This window comes from Pecten maximus, chromosome 1 (assembly GCF_902652985.1).
Source record: "Pecten maximus chromosome 1, xPecMax1.1, whole genome shotgun sequence".
In the NCBI taxonomy this organism is placed as follows: domain Eukaryota; kingdom Metazoa; phylum Mollusca; class Bivalvia; order Pectinida; family Pectinidae; genus Pecten; species Pecten maximus.
The window spans coordinates 20,966,878-20,986,256 of record NC_047015.1 but is presented as its reverse complement, the minus strand read 5'-3'; positions in this window follow the sequence as shown (position 1 = coordinate 20,986,256).

Here is a 19,379-nt window from a genome sequence, read left to right as displayed (position 1 = left end):
CCATTGTCATGGCTCTGTCCATATAACTGGCCTTCGGACCAAACCCTTGAAACTTCAATCAAGACGTTTATTGAGTTGGGTGGAGATAGCCAAGAGACGTGTCTCGTTGGAACTAAAGCTCACCATCATGTATTGTGAGTAAAACCATTTCACACCCCGGCTGCCATGTTAGAGATAAAGTTATTGTATATCACTGTCAAATTTCCAATCTTTCGCCGCTAATGGTTCCGTAATTGGTATTAGCATGGTGAAAGTGTATCCCCATTCCCTAACAGGATTGTTATGACATCATCACGCTACGCTGAAGAGGAATCAACAGACCAATCTGCGCAGACATCGCGTCACCGGAAGTCTTGTTAGCTTGTCACCATGACAACATGACCACCATCATCCCCATATTTTTGAGGGTTGGGATCAAGATGAACAGAAAATTGACATTGTTCTCCTGTTCTACTGTGTGTTTTGTTTTACTGTTAACATTTATAGTTGTTTTATCATAATAGTTGTTAAAGAACATAACACTTCAATATGTAAAACAAAATCTTGATGTATCAATGTTAATACGAAACAGAAAATAACTGAAACAAACGATTAATTAACTAGTTTTACAGTAATAAGGCAAGTTTAATGGAAAATATCCAGATAAGTGGTTTGTTATAACTAGTTTTACAGTGATAAAATAAGTTTAACGGATAATACCTGAAATAAGCGGTTTTTAAAACTAGTTTTACAGCATTAAAGCAAATTTAACGGAAAATAACCGAAATAAACTGTCTATTAACTAGTTATACAGTAGTAAAGCAAGTTTGACGGAAAATAGCTGAAGTAGGCGGTTTATTAACTAGTTTTACCGTATTAAAGAAGTTTAACGGAAAATACCTGAAATAAACGGTTTATTAATTTGTTTCACAATATTAAAACAAATCTAATGGAAAATACCTGAAATAAGTGGTCTATTAGCTAGTTTTACAGCAATAAAGCAAGTTTAATGAAAAATACCCGAAATAAGCGGTTAATTGCATAGTTTTACAGTAATAAAGCAAGTTTAACAGAAAATACTCGAAATAAACGGTTTATTGACTTGTTTTACAGTAATATAGCAAATTTAATGGAAACTACCCGAAATAAGCGGCTTATTCACTTGTTTTACAGTATTAAAACAAATGCAACAGAAAATATGTAAAAGCAAGTTTAATGGAAAATACCTGAATTAAGCTGTTTATTACCTAGTTTTACAGTAACAAAGCACGTTTAATGGAAAATACCTAAAATTACTTTTTATTAACTTGTTTTACAGTAATAAAGCACGTTTAATGGAAAATACCTAAAATTACTTTTTATTTACTTGTTTTACAGTAATAAAGCAAGTTTAACGGAAATACCTCAAAGGAGCTGTTTATTAACTTGTTTTACAGTAATAAAGCAAGTTTAACGGAAAATACCTGGAAGGAGCTGTTTATTAACTTGTTTTACAGTAATAAAGCACGTTTAATGGAAAATACCTAAAATTACTTTTTATTAACTTGTTTTACAGTAATAAAGCACGTTTAATGGAAAATACCTAAAATTACTTTTTATTAACTTGTTTTACAGTAATAAAGCAAGTTTAACGGAAATACCTCAAAGGAGCTGTTTATTAATTTGTTTTACAGTAATAAAGCAAGTTTAACGGAAATACCTCAAAGGAGCTGTTTATTAATTTGTTTTACAGTAATAAAGCACGTTTAATGGAAAATACCTAAAATTACTTTTTATTAACTTGTTTTACAGTAATAAAGCACGTTTAATGGAAAATACCTAAAATTACTTTTTATTAACTTGTTTTACAGTAATAAAGCAAGTTTAACGGAAATACCCCAAAGGAGCTGTTTATTAATTTGTTTTACAGTAATAAAGCAAGTTTAACGGAAAATACCTGAAAGGAGCTGTTTATTAACTTGTTTTACAGTAATAAAGCAAGTTTAACGGAAATTACCCTGAAGGAGCGGTTCCAAATATTTAAACAAAAATCGAATATAGTTTGTTCTTTATGTGAAATACTGGTTTTAGTAATGCTCCATTGTAAATGATTACAGAAAACAAACTCTTAAAAACGCGTGAAGGTGCAAAATTATATTTATATATCTATCCTGAATAGTTGACCATTCTAAATAAGAACGACAGTAGTCAAATTTTCAGTTTGTGAGTTAGTAAACACCACCGGTTTGTGAGTTAGTAAATACCTCCAGTTCGGATAGAGATTTATCAAATCAAGTTCGATAATCCAAGTAAAAAAAATACACATGGAAAGGATATTCTTGAGATTGTGAAGTAAGGTTCTTTATTTAAAAATAGGATAACAGGCATTTTTTCCAGTAAAATGGAAATATCGGCTTCGTCAATGTCACCCTGCGCTTGTCCATACATGTATGTTATATCTACTCTATATGTTTGTCTTGCATCTGTTTGTCTCATTGCCATATACATCTGTAATATTTTGAGGTTCGAATCTTATTAAATATCGACTTTTACTAATATCCTACATTTTTAGAATACTTGTTAATAAGTTTAAATACAATAGTGATAATAAACACTATTAATCTGTGGTAAATCACGAAGTAAAACTTTTAAAGGAAGAACAATCAAGTTAATTGTGCTTTACAAAAGAATAGATATATGAAAACCCCTACAAAAACGGTCTGTAACATGTAACTATTAATCAAGTCACATACCAGATTTGTTTCTGATCTGTAAGTACGAAGAAAATCCGGAAAACATCAGGTGGAATAGACGTACGAGCGGGGGAGGAAACAAAGTGCTTTAAAGCCGCACCCCTAACCGCTGTCATTGTGAAAGAGCAGACGATATTTTATATAGAAAGTGTTCCAAAATAAAACAAAGGATTAATGAGTTCATTATTTTTTTCGTGACGCATCGTAGTTTATTTGATTCACGATCACTTGGCCACCAGCTGTCTCGTGTAGTAGAATGTTTGGATAGGAGCATTGTATTTCAATAACATGTATATCTTATTATTCTAACTTATCCCCGAGTTTCCATTGTAAATCTGACAGTAACAGACAACGAGGACAATGTTGTTATAATGAATAGTTATAGTTTCAGTATCAGCCTCCTCTACATCATTAACAGCCGGTATTGTAATGTACTGGGGTGTTTACTGCCACGATTACTGTCGGACAGCACCGTCGTCTGATTTAACAAATGTGATCATGAATATTAATAAGGTTGTAAATTACTCAGAAATGTATTGTAATCAGCTGACACTGTCAGGTATTGGTGTCGCTGTTATTCCAGGTGAGCTTGTCTAAAAAGTGCACCGCTCTGTTTGTGATATTAATTTAAAGAACAACAACAAACAAACAAACAAACAAACAAACAAACAAACACTGACACACATACAAAATGATGTTTGGATTACTGACTCGAGTTACTAACAATTATTCCTTTTATACACTGATTATCTTCAATATCCATCAGACGGTGATTCTTTAATTACAATCTTACGGCTTATCGTTCCGGTTTTTAGTAAGTCCGGCTTTGATTTTGGTGTTATATACACTCTCTTACTTCCGACATCGTTTGCTCTCATCTAGCGCGTGAAGAAGCATCTGCCCTCGTTTGATGTTGGGGAATGTTTTTTGTTAGACTATTGTCTTTGCTTCCGTTCATTTGTGCCCATGGTAAACAGTTATCTACATCAGATTTATGTTGTAAAGCTCTGGTCGAAACATACGACCTTCACAATGGAGTAATCTATGATCTGTAATACAGTTATATCACTTACATATATAAAAAAAATCCGTCGTGAACATTCTACATCGCAGCCATTGAGAAGTGTCCATTATATTGATATGCAGTTACACTCTCCAAAATCTACATCCACCACTCTCTGTTGTTTTATTCATCTGTGTATTGGAAGCCTGATAGGAAGTAGTGGTTTTGCTCTCTTCTCTTTCAAGCGTGCGTTCGTATGATACGCCCACTTTAGAGACTCCGACATATCTCTTGCTGCACGTGTACAGTGATTTAACTGTCCTTATCTAGCGTTGCAGATCTCGGGCAATCATCGCGCATTTATCACGTAATTATCGTACATCCCGATAGAGATGTGAGGCTTGTACCAGTCTGATCCTCCCATCAGATTATTGTTGTTTAATGTGTAATCCGGATTGATAAAGCACCGTTTTCTTATCCAGTAAATACAATCCGTGTCGGTTATCGCGGGACGTCGATGTAAGGTCCCTTCAACCGAGGATGCTAGAAAAGTTGTCCGGCGGTGTCGTTTTGTAGCTCTCTCCACCTATTACTTCACAAATACTACTTACACCGGAAAATGTTAAACACACCGATCTACGCAACACACAAAATACGGGTAGCCGTCCGTCTGTCCTATATTTCCCGTTCGGCCATAACGTGCTCACATGTATGTTGAGAACTTTGGTATGACACTGACGAAATGGCTATGTATATTGTAGGGTCCATCTTTCATATATTTAAGTTCCGGAATATATCCGTTAGAAAGAGACTTTCCCGTTCGGCTATCAGCTGAAATATTTGGAAGGTGAGGTTTTCTAAGATTTATGCCGGAGATTAGCAAGTTTTGCTACTGACAGCGTTTACCAGTCAGATGTACTTATGCATTCGCTTAAGTCTTAATAAAACTCACCTACACTTACCGGAACTCTTGGTTATAATAATTATCCCTTTCTTTAACCTCTTTGTTGATACTTGTCTGACACTCTGACTCTGATAAGCGCGATTGCGCGTGAGATTACGTCACGTCACGTGCAATTGTTTACACTTCAACGACATCGATGGCTACTCAGTCGTAATCTTATGCGCAGTAATTTCCTCAAAGATAGCCGTTAAACATTGTGTTACATTCATTGTCGTTTTCACGCAGAATTTGATACAGACAGTTGTTTTAGAGTGTCTGTAACGTACTCAGAACAGAAGCTGATACAGACAATTGTTTTAGAAGCTGATACAGACAGTTGTTTTAGAGTGTCTGTAACGTACTCAGAACAGAAGCTGATACAGACAGTTGTTTTAGAAGCTGATACAGACAGTTGTTTTAGAGTGTCTGTAACGTACTCAGAACAGAAGCTGATACAGACAGTTCTTTTAGAGTGTCTGTAACGTACTCAGAATAGAAGCTGATACAGAAAGTTGTTTTAGAGTGTCTGTAACGTACTCAGAACAGAAGCTGATACAGGCAATTGTTTTAGAGTGTCTGTAACGTACTCAGAACAGAAGCTGATACAGACAGTTGTTTTAGAAGCTGATACAGACAGTTGTTTTAGAGTGTCTGTAACGTACTCAGATCGGAAGCTGATACAGACAGTTGTTTTAGAGTGTCCCTCTCTTTCCTTTCCTTATACTAACCTTTATTTCCATTGACAATGTAACCAGCAGGGACAGCGGGGCTTCGAGATGTGAGTTTTGTTAGTGACGGTGTTACAACAAAGGGATTCGAGATGTGAATTTTGTTAGTGACGATGTTACCACGCGGGGCTTCGAGATATCGATGTGAGTTTTGTTTTCACGGTGTTATCACACAGGGCTTCGAGATGTGAGTTTTGTTGTCACGGTGTTACCACGCGGGGCTTCGAGATGTGAGTTTTGTTGTCACGGTGTTACCACGCAGTGCTTCGAGATGTGAGTTTTGTTGTCACGGTGTTAACACACAGGGCTTCGAGATGTGAGTTTTGTTAGTGCCGGTGTTACCACGCGGGGCTTCGAGATGTGAGTTTTGTTAGTGACGGTGTTACCACGCGGGGCTTCGAGATGCGAGTTTTGTTAGTGACGGTGTTACCACGCAGGGCTTCGAGATGTGAGTTTTGTTAGTGCCGGTGTTACCACGCGGGGCTTCGAGATGTGAGGTTTGTTAGTGCCGGTGTTACCACGCGGGGCTTCGAGATGCGAGTTTTGTTAGTGACGGTGTTACCACGCGGGGCTTCGAGATGTGAGGTTTGTTAGTGCCGGTGTTACCACGCGGGGCTTCGAGATGTGAGTTTTGTTAGTGCCGGTGTTACCACGCGGGGCTTCGAGATGTGAGTTTTGTTAGTGACGGTGTTACCACGCGGGGCTTCAAGATGCGAGTTTTGTTAGTGACGGTGTTGTCACGCGGGGCTTCGAAATGTGAGTTTTGTTGTCACGGTGTTACCACACAGGGCTTCGAGATGTGAGTTTTGTTGTCAAGGTATTACCACGCGGGGCTTCGAGATGTGAGTTTTGTTGTCACGGTGTTACCACGCAGTGCTTCGAGATGTGAGTTTTGTTGTCACGGTGTTACCACACAGGGCTTCGAGATGTGAGTTTTGTTGTCACGTTGTTACCACGCGGGGCTTCGAGATGTGAGTTTTGTTGTCACGGTGTTAACACACAGGGCTTCGAGATGTGAGTTTTGTTAGTGCCGGTGTTACCACGCGGGGCTTCGAGATGTGAGTTTTGTTAGTGACGGTGTTACCACGCGGGGCTTCGAGATGCGAGTTTTGTTAGTGACGGTGTTGTCACGCGGGGCTTCGAGATGTGAGTTTTGTTGTCACGGTGTTACCACACAGGGCTTCGAGATGTGAGTTTTGTTATCACGGTGTTGCCACGCGGGGCTTCGAGATGTGAGTTTTGTTAGTGAGTCACAACACAGGGCTTCGAGATGTGAGTTTTGTTGTCACGGTGTTACCACACAGGGCTTCGAGATGTGAGTTTTGTTGTCACGGTGTTACCACGCAGTGCTTCGAGATGTGAGTTTTGTTGTCACGGTGTTATCACACAGGGCTTCGATATGTGAGTTTTGTTAGTGACGGTGTTGTCACGCGGGGCTTCGAGATATGAGTTTTGTTGTCACGGTGTTACCACACGGGGCTTCGAGATGTGATTTTTTTTAGTGACGGTGTTACCAGGCAGGGCTTCGAGACGCGAGTTTTGTTAGTGACGGTATTACCACGCAGGGCTTCGAGATGTGATTTTTTTAGTGCCGGTGTTACCCAGCAGGACTTCGAGAGTTGAGTTTTGTTAGTGACGGTGTTACCACACAGGGCTTCGAGAGTTGAGGTTTGCTTGTGACTATGGGTTGGTGAACATAAGAACATTCTGAAGACAGTTCGAGATGGTAGGTTTATTGGTGACTATGGGTTGGTGATCACAATAACATTCTGAAGACATGTTCGAGATGTGAGGTTTGTTAGTGACTATGGGTTCGATACGTATGGTGGTAACATTGTCACTACGTCTGTTCCCATCTAAAGGAAATGATATTACATTGCATTGTTGTATTCATATTTGATATAACCTCATATTTCCACTTTCGTCGATGGAAACAATGACGCTCATCCTCCCGGATCACCTGGTACTCATTTTCTTCCTTTTCACGGACCCTCATTCACAACATTCTTTTGTTCATACTTTACCTTCCTTAGTTAAAGTACCTTCCTGTCAATCTTCTATTTACCATCAACTTAATTAACTATAGATAAGATATGAACAATAAAAACGTTTATTAGCTTTTATCGGTACAGCTTTAAGTTACGTGTATCTCGATAGGTAGTATACTTTATTCTTTGTCATTCGGCCTTCCTGCCGCCATGAAGTAACGTAAATATTTAGACTAGAAAATTGTCCCTCCGTTCATCTCGGCAAATTGAAAATACGGACAGTCATGATTGCGTTTCTTTTAAACAAAGGTCGAAGCTTTAAATTACTTAGTGGTATGTTTGTGTATAATAGACAGATGGACGGTACATCCTGGCTAATCCCGTCGCCTGCTTCATTACCCGTATCACCATTTAGATGGTTCGAGATACCGTATACCTATCACGTCCGTGATGTCGTTAGGAATCTTAATAACTTCCGGTCGGGACCGAAATCTGTCTACTACGGAAAACGTTCAGATGGATACCGTATATGTACTCTGAGGGACACGACTTTGATAGCTGTTTATGGTGTCTGCTAATGGCTATCAGTCTGTCAGCTTGGTTTATCAAAGTTTTCCTTGCTAATCCTATTACGCTACTTTATAAACACAGAGTTTATACTTAGGTAGGGCACTGTTACGTAGAGTTAACCCTCTAATGTTAAGTAAGTGTGCGGCAGAAATAATCACGTTGATGGCAAGTCAAAGATGGCCAGGAAGGTACTTAAACGTATGGGGAAATCCTTTTTAATATTCTACAGTTATGTACGTGTTCCTCGCGTAATCACCATTTACAACATACAAACGAAATAACAGCCACATCAATCCGCTATATCAATTAATTGAAATCCTACATCCCGAACTCCTTGTATTAACCTCAGTGTTTAGTTAGGATGTGATGATCCAGTTTCCGCCACGGGAATATTACGTCTGGAGACCTTGTTAGGGCAGAATTATAACGGGAATAAACAGCCACATTCAGTCTAGTTGGTATAGCAGTTCAAAGAAAACTCTCTTCATTCCATTACCTTACATCTAAAATAAAACTCTCCTCTTTATTCCATTACCTAACATCTAAAATAAAACTCTCCTCTTTATTCCATTACCTAACATCTAAAAGAAAACTCTCCTCTTTATTCCATTACCTAACATCTAAAAGAAAACTATCCTCTTTATTCCATTACCTAACATCTAAAAGAAAACTCTTCTCTCCATTCCATCAGCTAGTATCTAAAACTGTTCTCTCCTTGCTATCATCTTGTTTTGTAAAGGTAAGACAGGGACAGTATACAGACTGTAAAGGGAAGACAGGGACAGTACACAGACTGTAAAGGTAAGACAGGGACAGTACACAGACTGTAAAGGTAAGACAGGGACAGTATACAGACAGCAAAGGTAAGACAGGGACAGTATACAGACAGTAAAGGGAAGACAGGGACAGTACACAGACTGTAAAGGTAAGACAGGGACAGTACACAGACTGTAAAGGTAAGACAGGGACAGTACACAGACAGTAAAGGGAAGACAGGGACAGTACACAGACTGTAAAGGTAAGACAGGGACAGTATACAGACTGTAAAGGGAAGACATGGACAGTACACAGACTGTAAAGGGGAGACAGGGACAGTACACAGACTGTAAAGGTAAGACAGGGACAGTATACAGACAGTAAAGGTAAGACAGGGACAGTATACAGACAGTAAAGGGAAGACAGGGACAGTACACAGACAGTAAAGGTAAGACAGGGACAGTACACAGACTGTAAAGGTAAGACAGGGACAGTATACAGACAGTAAAGGGAAGACAGGGACAGTACACAGACTGTAAAGGTAAGACAGGGACAGTACACAGACTGTAAAGGTAAGACAGGGACAGTATACAGACTGTAAAGGGAAGACAGGGACAGTACACAGACTGTAAAGGTAAGACAGGGACAGTACACAGACTGTAAAGGTAAGACAGGGACAGTATACAGACTGTAAAGGGAAGACAGGGACAGTACACAGACTGTAAAGAGAAGACAGGGACAGTACACAGACTGTAAAGGTAAGACAGGGACAGTACACAGACTGTAAAGGTAAGACAGGGACAGTACACAGACTGTAAAGGGAAGACAGGGACAGTATACAGACAGTAAAGGGAAGACAGGGACAGTATACAGACAGTAAAGGTAAGACAGGGACAGTACACAGACTGTAAAGGGAAGACAGGGACAGTACACAGACTGTAAAGGGAAGACAGGGACAGTACACAGACTGTAAAGAGAAGACAGGGACAGTACACAGACTGTAAAGGTAAGACAGGGACAGTACACAGACTGTAAAGGTAAGACAGGGACAGTATACAGACTGTAAAGGGAAGACGGGGACAGTATACAGACAGTAAAGGAAGACAGGGACAGTACACAGACTGTAAAGGTAAGACAGGGACAGTACACAGACTGTAAAGGTAAGACAGGGACAGTATACAGACAGTAAAGGGGAGACAGGGACAGTACACAGACTGTAAAGGGAAGACAGGGACAGTATACAGACTGTAAAGGGAAGACAGGGACAGTACACAGACTGTAAAGGGGAGACAGGGACAGTATACAGACTGTAAAGGGAAGACAGGGACAGTACACAGACTGTAAAGGTAAGACAGGGACAGTATACAGACTGTAAAGGGAAGACAGGGACAGTACACAGACTGTAAAGGTAAGACAGGGACAGTACACAGACTGTAAAGGGAAGACAGGGACAGTACACAGACTGTAAAGGTAAGACAGGGACAGTATACAGACAGTAAAGGTAAGACAGGGACAGTACACAGACAGTAAAGGTAAGACAGGGACAGTACACAGACTGTAAAGGGAAGACAGGGACAGTATACACACTGTAAAGGGAAGACAGGGACAGTACACAGACAGTAAAGGTAAGACAGGGACAGTACACAGACTGTAAAGGTAGGACAGGGACAGTACACAGACTGTAAAGGTAAGACAGGGACAGTACACAGACTGTAAAGGTAAGACAGGGACAGTATACAGACTGTAAAGGTAAGACAGGGACAGTACACAGACTAAAGGTAAGACAGGGACAGTATACAGACTGTAAAGGTAAGACAGGGACAGTACACAGACTAAAGGTAAGACAGGGACAGTACACAGACTGTAAAGGTAAGACAGGGACAGTACACAGACTGTAAAGGTAAGACAGGGACAGTATACAGACTGTAAAGGTAAGACAGGGACAGTACACAGACTGTAAAGGTAAGACAGGGACAGTATACAGACAGTAAAGGTAAGACAGGGACAGTACACAGACTGTAAAGGTAAGACAGGGACAGTACACAGACTGTAAAGGTAAGACAGGGACAGTACACAGACTGTAAAGGTAAGACAGGGACAGTACACAGACTGTAAAGGTAAGACAGGGACAGTATACAGACAGTAAAGGTAAGACAGGGACAGTATACAGACTGTAAAGGTAAGACAGGGACAGTATACAGACTGTAAAGGTAAGACAGGGACAGTACACAGACTGTAAAGGTAAGACAGGGACAGTACACAGAGTGTAAAGGTAAGACAGGGACAGTATACAGACAGTAAATGGAAGACAGGGACAGTATACAGACAGTAAAGGTAAGACAGGGACAGTATACAGAATGTAAAGGTAAGACAGGGACAGTATACAGACTGTAAAGGGAAGACAGGGACAGTATACAGACAGTAATGGGAAGACAGGGACAGTACACAGACTGTAAAGGGAAGACAGGGACAGTACACAGACTGTAAAGGGAAGACAGGGACAGTACACAGACTGTAAAGGGAAGACAGGGACAGTACACAGACAGTAAAGGGTGGTTTAAAAATTATCTATCTGATAGAAAGCAACGCGTTTTAACTGAAGGCATCTTCTCCACTTTTAAACCTGTTAATGCTGGGTTCCCCAGGGATCGGTTTTAGGCCCGTTTTTATTTTTAGTATATATAAATGATATTACTGATGTTGTCACTAGTGATTGTAAACTGTTTGCAGATGACACCTCATTAAGTGAAGTCATTGATAATAACCAAATTAATGCAGCCAATACACTTTCGTAAAACTTATCAAATATTAGTACCTGGGCTAAGAAATGGGATATAAAGTTTAACCCCACAAAAACTGAATCATTGATATTCTCCAGGAAACGAAATGTTGTTCATCCCGATATATATTTTGATAATAATACAGTTAAATCTTCCACCACCCATATGCATTTAGGAATAATACTATCTGATGATTGTAAATGGACTCATCATATTGATTATGTATACCAGAAAGCCTTTTAAAAGAATAAATATTCTAAAAACATAAAAATCAAGAGTTTCACGTAGAACTCTTTTAAACATATACAAAACTTATATTTTACCTATTTTAGAATATGCAGATGTTTTATGGGATAATTGCTCTGATCAATGTAAAAATCTACTAGAATCTGTTCACTTAGAAGCTGCCAGGGTTTTAACGGGATTGCGCTGAGGTACCTCCCATAATATACTATATAAAGAACTTGCCTGGGAATCTCTCTCTGATCGGCGTCAAAAACACAAACTTATACTTATGTTTAAGATACTCCACGGCATGTCCCCACAACATTTGAATGAAATTGTACAGCCATTTTTATATCGGCTTGAAAATGAAAGATATCCACTAAGAATGACCAGAAATTTTAACACTCCTATATGTAGAACAGCAAGTTATTACAGCAGCCTTTTCCCTAGTACCTTTAGGGAATTTAATTCCTTTGCTTTAAATTTTGATCTATCTAATGTTCATTCTATTACGCAACTCAAAACACTTCTTTCTCAAATTAAAACAATGGAATCTGGTGCAACACCAGCTTTTATGAAAACGGATTGCGAATTATGAATATTATTTTGTGCCAGCTCAGAAATGCTGCTAGCAATCTAAATTCTGACCTCTTTTGTGATCATCTACGAGATTCTCCAGTATGTTCTTGTAACCTCGGTAGTGAAACAGCTGAACATTATTTATTTATATGTCCATTATTTAATGAACCAAGAGCAACACTCAGAATCCAAGTGAGTAATCCTATTATTCCCCATTCACATTTTAACGTTAAAACCCTATTGCATGGTTGTCATGATTGTAACGAAGAAACAAACTTATATCTGTTAAAATGTATATCAGAATACGTAACTAAAACTGGGAGATTTGCCTAGATTCTTTCTACTATGTGTGATGGGTTGGGGAGATACACTAATATAATATGTTGTTTACTGTTTATATGTTTTGTTACCATTGTACCATACCGGATTTGTTTGGAGATGGCTAAAATAGGCTTTGCCTGATGCCAAATCCTTTTGCTTTTTGCAATAAAATTTGTTGAAATTGAAATACACAGACTAAAGGGAAGACAGGGACAGTATACAGACTGTAAAGGTAAGACAGGGACAGTACACAGACTGTAAAGGTAAGACAGAGACAGTACACAGACTGTAAAGGTAAGACAGGGACAGTACACAGACTGTAAATGGAAGACAGGGACAGTACACAGACTGTAAAGGGAAGACAGGGACAGTACACAGACTGTAAAGGTAAGACAGGGACAGTACACAGACTGTAAAGGTAAGACAGGGACAGTACACAGACTGTAAAGGGAAGACAGGGACAGTACACAGACTGTAAGGTAAGACAGGGACAGTACACAGACTGTAAAGGTAAGACAGGGACAGTACACAGACTGTAAAGGTAAGACAGGGACAGTACACAGACTGTAAAGGTAAGACAGGGACAGTACACAGACTGTAAAGGTAAGGACAGGGACAGTATACAGACTGTAAAGGTAAGACAGGGACAGTACACAGACTGTAAAGGTAAGACAGGGACAGTACACAGACTGTAAAGGTAAGACAGGGACAGTACACAGACGGGTAAGGTAAGACAGGGACAGTACACAGACTGTAAAGGTAAGACAGGGACAGTACACAGACTGTAAAGGTAAGACAGGGACAGTATACAGACAGTAAAGGGAAGACAGGGACAGTACACAGACTGTAAAGGTAAGACAGGGACAGTACACAGACTGTAAAGGTAAGACAGGGACAGTATACAGACTGTAAAGGGAAGACAGGGACAGTATACAGACAGTAAAGGTAAGACAGGGACAGTACACAGACTGTAAATGTAAGACAGGGACAGTACACAGACTGTAAAGGTAAGACAGGGACAGTACACAGACTGTAAAGGTAAGACAGGGACAGTATACAGACTGTAAAGGGAAGACAGGGACAGTACAGACAGTAAAGGTAAGACAGGGACAGTATACAGACTGTAAAGGTAAGACAGGGACAGTATACAGACTGTAAAGGGAAGACAGGGACAGTATACAGACAGTAAAGGGAAGACAGGGACAGTACACAGACTGTAAAGGTAAGACAGGGACAGTACACAGACTGTAAAGGTAAGACAGGGACAGTACACAGACTGTAAAGGTAAGACAGGGACAGTACACAGACTGTAAAGGTAAGACAGGGACAGTATACAGACAGTAAAGGTAAGACAGGGACAGTACACAGACTGTAAAGGTAAGACAGGGACAGTACACAGACTGTAAAGGTAAGACAGGGACAGTACACAGACTGTAAGGTAAGACAGGGACAGTATACAGACTGTAAAGGTAAGACAGGGACAGTACACAGACTGTAAAGGTAAGACAGGGACAGTACACAGACTGTAAAGGTAAGCACAGGGACAGTATACAGACTGTAAAGGGAAGACAGGGACAGTATACAGACAGTAAAGGGAAGACAGGGACAGTACACAGACTGTAAAGGTAAGACAGGGACAGTACACAGACAGTAAAGGTAAGACAGGGACAGTACACAGACTGTAAAGGTAAGACAGGGACAGTACACAGACTGTAAAGGTAAGACAGGGACAGTATACAGACTGTAAAGGTAAGACAGGGACAGTATACAGACTGTAAAGGTAAGACAGGGACAGTACACAGAGTGTTAAGGTAAGACAGGGACAGTACACAGACTGTAAAGGTAAGACAGGGACAGTACACAGACTGTAAAGGTAAGACAGGGACAGTATACAGACTGTAAAGGGAAGACAGGGACAGTACACAGAGTGTTAAGGTAAGACAGGGACAGTACACAGACTGTAAAGGTAAGACAGGGACAGTATACAGACTGTAAAGGTAAGACAGGGACAGTACACAGACTGTAAAGGGGAGACAGGGACAGTATACAGACTGTAAAGGGAAGACAGGGACAGTATACAGACTGTAAAGGGAAGACAGGGACAGTATGCAGACTGTAAAGGTAAGACAGGGACAGTATACACACTGTAAAGGGGAGACAGGGACAGTACACAGACTGTAAAGGTAAGACAGGGACAGTATACAGACTGTAAAGTGAAGACAGGGACAGTACACAGACTGTAAAGGTAAGACAGGGACAGTACACAGACTGTAAAGGTAAGACAGGGACAGTACACAGACTGTAAACGTAAGACAGGGACAGTACACAGACAGTAAAGGGAAGACAAGGACAGTATACAGACTGTAAAGGTAAGACAGGGACAGTATACAGACTAAAGGTAAGACAGGGACAGTATACAGACTAAAGGTAAGACAGGGACAGTACACACACTGTAAAGTGAAGACAGGGAAAGCTTCTATACTGACTGAAGAACAGACGAGAAAATGTACGTTTAATACAAATGCCTTTGATCATTGCTTTCAAAGGAGACAAATAAATTTTGGTCGATATGCTCAGGAGTTCAGTATAGAGGGTGGTCGTTATATACAGAAAAACATTGTGAACAGATACCTGGAAATCTGTAGTGTGGTTTTTGGTAATCGGTTTGACTGAATTCCATTATTGTTTACGACTACCGAAAAGGACTTCTCATTCTCTACCTTCGCTTTCTATCCTATCTTCTTCATTAAATTCTCTTCCTATTGGGCTGTCATTCTTCAGCGATTTCATGGGTTACTATTCCTACCGTCATAACAACCATAGCGCAACTTATGATAGATAGGTTGAGCTCAATAGTTGTTTCCGTTAAAAGAATATATTATTTTGTTTATATCATTTGTATTTTTTTTTACCATTATCATTTTCATCTTTTCCTGGAATGCCTAAGGTATGAGCTTTCCGTTAATACCAAATTTGTAAAGTAACTTGCTGTATAAGTAATACAATGAAAAGATTGTCTTCTCTGATTTATTTATGTCCCGCATTAAACCACCAACTTGGCGTGTCAGGTCGTGAAAACACCATATTTGGAAGTAAACTGACAATCACGTGACAAACATGATACTCTGACTATAATGAATTTTACTAATCCAGCCAATCACACGAATGGAGTATAGACACTAACACGTGCTTTGTGCGCGAGAAACCTTCCGCAGGAGACTGTTTTAATTGAGAGATCAGACATTAAATTGACATCTGTTAAAAATGGATACGTCCGTGTATTAAACTTTCTTTTCACCATCGAGTATTATTTGGATATTTTCAAGTGAAATTGACATAAATCTTCAACTGTCGCTTTAAAATGACTGAACAAAATGTACGAGATTTTCATTTCACGTGTTGTACTTAGCATACTAGTATTAGTGATCTCAGTGTAACATTTTAACTCGTGCCCAATGTTACAACCCTAAACAGTACAGATGAAGATAAACTACTTCATTTGTATTGATTGTGATAATATTTTTGAGCTTTTAATAGAAAATTTTACTGGAGTTAGCTTTGTTTATAATGCCTTTTGGGGCAGATTTATAAAAAAATATTTTGAGATGGTCTAAAACATCGTGAATGAATCCAGAATTATATAGTAACGGTTCACGTGTCTATTTAAGCATTAAACTGTCTTTTTATGGAGTATATGGTCTATATAGACCATATACTCCATAAAAAGACAGTTTAATGCTTATATTTACGTTTTCTATATTAGTTTCTTTTCGATTTCAACTTTAATTTTCATTATAATTTGAAATCTGACTTTTACCGACGTTTCCATTGTCAGAGGTCAACAAATTGAACAGCCTATTGTGATTCACGTGCTGATTGGCAAAAAAAATTTAAAAAAATAGTGCGTGGAAATAATTAAAAAAATACTGAAAACATCATCAGATATTTTAATAACAATATCAATAATATTGGTAGTCAGTATTTCAGAACATACGGATGAATTATTCAGTTTGTTAACGATTTCGGATTTTTTTTTTTTAATTACCATCCGGAACAATTATGCGGATGGAAATTTCACCCGTCACCACGCGCACGCAACGGCTGACAGCATTGACAGAGTTTAGCTATGAAAGTTGAATGTGCAGTGGGAGAAAGTGGAATTCGCCAAAAAACCAGATGTAAACATGTTCTTTGATTGCATGGAAACCTGATTACAGTTTATAGTAGCTACACCAGCACCGGTGTCAGGGATACGACGAATGAGAGAAGTGACAGTGGCCGAGGGAGTTAGACGAGCTTCAGCGACAACGTTACTTGTGACGGGTACCATGGCTGTTTCAAGTTTAGGATGCGTTAGACACGATAATGCACCACTTGATGCTTTCTTTTGTGAAGAAGAAACTGTTCTATTGTACGACCGGAGAGAAGCCTCGTTCTTATGATTTGACATAAACATGATGTGTCGGGTTTCAAAATTTTTGTCATTCAAACACTGGATGGCGGTGGCGCGCAAACAATGTGGTGTGTAATGATTTTCCACTCTGGCCCCGGAACAAATATCTGTCAACATATGTGTTTATTAAATCTTGTTTTATTTCCATTTTCGTGATTGTTAACCATTCTTACCTTTATTTTCGTTTTACATTTTAAGATTTGTTTTCTGGTCTCGTACTCTATCCGATAGCATGATGAGCAATGATAAGATGCCACTTGTTTACATTGGTGCAAGCTTAAGTAGTTCCGGGGGATCCGGTCGCGTATGAATAACACCCGAATGCACGATTTGGGTGTCAGTTATGCATAGAATGGTGTCACGCTTTGGGTGTCAGTTATACTCTCATAGACTGCAAATTTGTTTAGTTTGTTTATATCATGGCTTTGCCATCCAAATGTAAATATACTTCGTTGTACGGTTATGTGGATCGGGGATATGTTATGTATTATGGTGTATCGCTGTATCACTTTTACAGTAACAGATAAATAAATAAATAAATAAATGGTCTGAAACATCGTGAAAGGCACCAAAATTACACAAAACATGACATTGTGTTTGTATGTAGTAAATACAGATGTCTATAATTCGTTCGTGTGATAGGTTGGATCGGGAAAATGTTTTCTGCGTTATGGGTATTATTTTGTCACGTGATAGTCTGTTTACTTATAAAAATGGGGGGCTTTGTTGTTGAAACCTGACTAAAGGGAGCTAACACGAATTAGTTAACTGGAAGAATCAACTACAGTACTTATAATCTGAAAACTCTTCCTTCTTTCACAACATTAATCGAATGGTTCATAACTTTGAGGATGTAACAGAGAAATGTTGATTGTGATGATGATGAGATCATGATGACTGTATGATTATGAGATAATGATGATAATTAGTAGGATGAAGATAGGATGATGATGATGATGATGATGCTATGAAGATTAGTTTGATGATAAGATGATGGTTATGATTAGTTTGATAATGTAATGATGATATGATAATATTATGAAGAGATGATGATAATGATGATGATGATGATGATGATGATGATGATGAAAGACATAGTTTGTGATGATGGTGAAAATGATAGTGTGAAAAACATACCGATTGGAATCGATGTATGTATGTGTGTGTGATTATTAATGTATTTATGTATTAAAAATGCCTTAAAAATTAAAAAAAAAAAAAAAAAAAAAAAAATTGAGGATGTAACAGAGAAATGGTCTCTCAAGTCATTAACAGATTGTTCTCCCGTTTCACCTGTCGGGTTAGTTGGTGTGTGCTCGACTCCACAGTAATGGTAAGTTCTACCATGACGCCCCGGGAGGCGTTAGAGAGACGTGGCGTTACACCCCGATCTACACAGAGAGAAGCCGCCCAACAATCCTACCGTGATGCCTTGGACCGGACATTTGTTTACCGATATAATTTTATAATTGATGTAAAGTTCATGTTCGTTGAAATTATAATGGATGAGTTGCTGTTGTGATGATGATAATGATAATGATGGCAATGGTAATGGTGGTGGTGGTGGTGGTGGCGGTGGCGGTGTTGGCAGTGGTGCCGGTGTTTGTGGTGGTGGCGGCGGTGTTAGCAGTGGTGGTGGTGGTGGTGGTGGTGGAGGGGTGAAAGATTCTATTAATCAACCCCTATGGTATGACATCTCACAGTGGCGTAACAGCAACAACGTCATAGTGCCAATTCAATCACATCTCGTCAACATTGTGTCGCAGAGCCTCGAGTTAGACAACCTAGAATATAATCCAGAGTACTGGGGATTATTTTCCCATCAGACTACAGTGTATTTTAATAACACGGGGTCCAGTTGTTCCCAATAATGAAAAATAAACAAAAAACAAACATTCCAATGCAGCACAATAATGAAGTGATGTTATAAACCCTTCACTGTGAGACGTCCTCAATGTAGAGAAAGGCTATTTTTCTCGCGCCATAATATTTAGTAAGGTCCTGTGTTTGTTCAAATATTTAAAAAACAAAAACAAAGAAAACAATGCAACACAATGTTGACGTGACGTCATTGTATTGTTGACGTGACGTGTTATCTATATGCGTTGCCAGAGAAATCACATCCTATGAGATGATACAGAAATCTTCAATAGGTAAAACAACTGTGAACGATAGAGGAAATTTTGTCAAGCACTTGACCAGTTTGATTGGCCTTGTTTTCTGTTGTCTGAGCAGACAGTTTCACTCATTCGGTTGATAGCCGTATTATCATTTTAACTGGAGTAGGGGAGACAACTCATAAATATACCAACTAGAAACTTC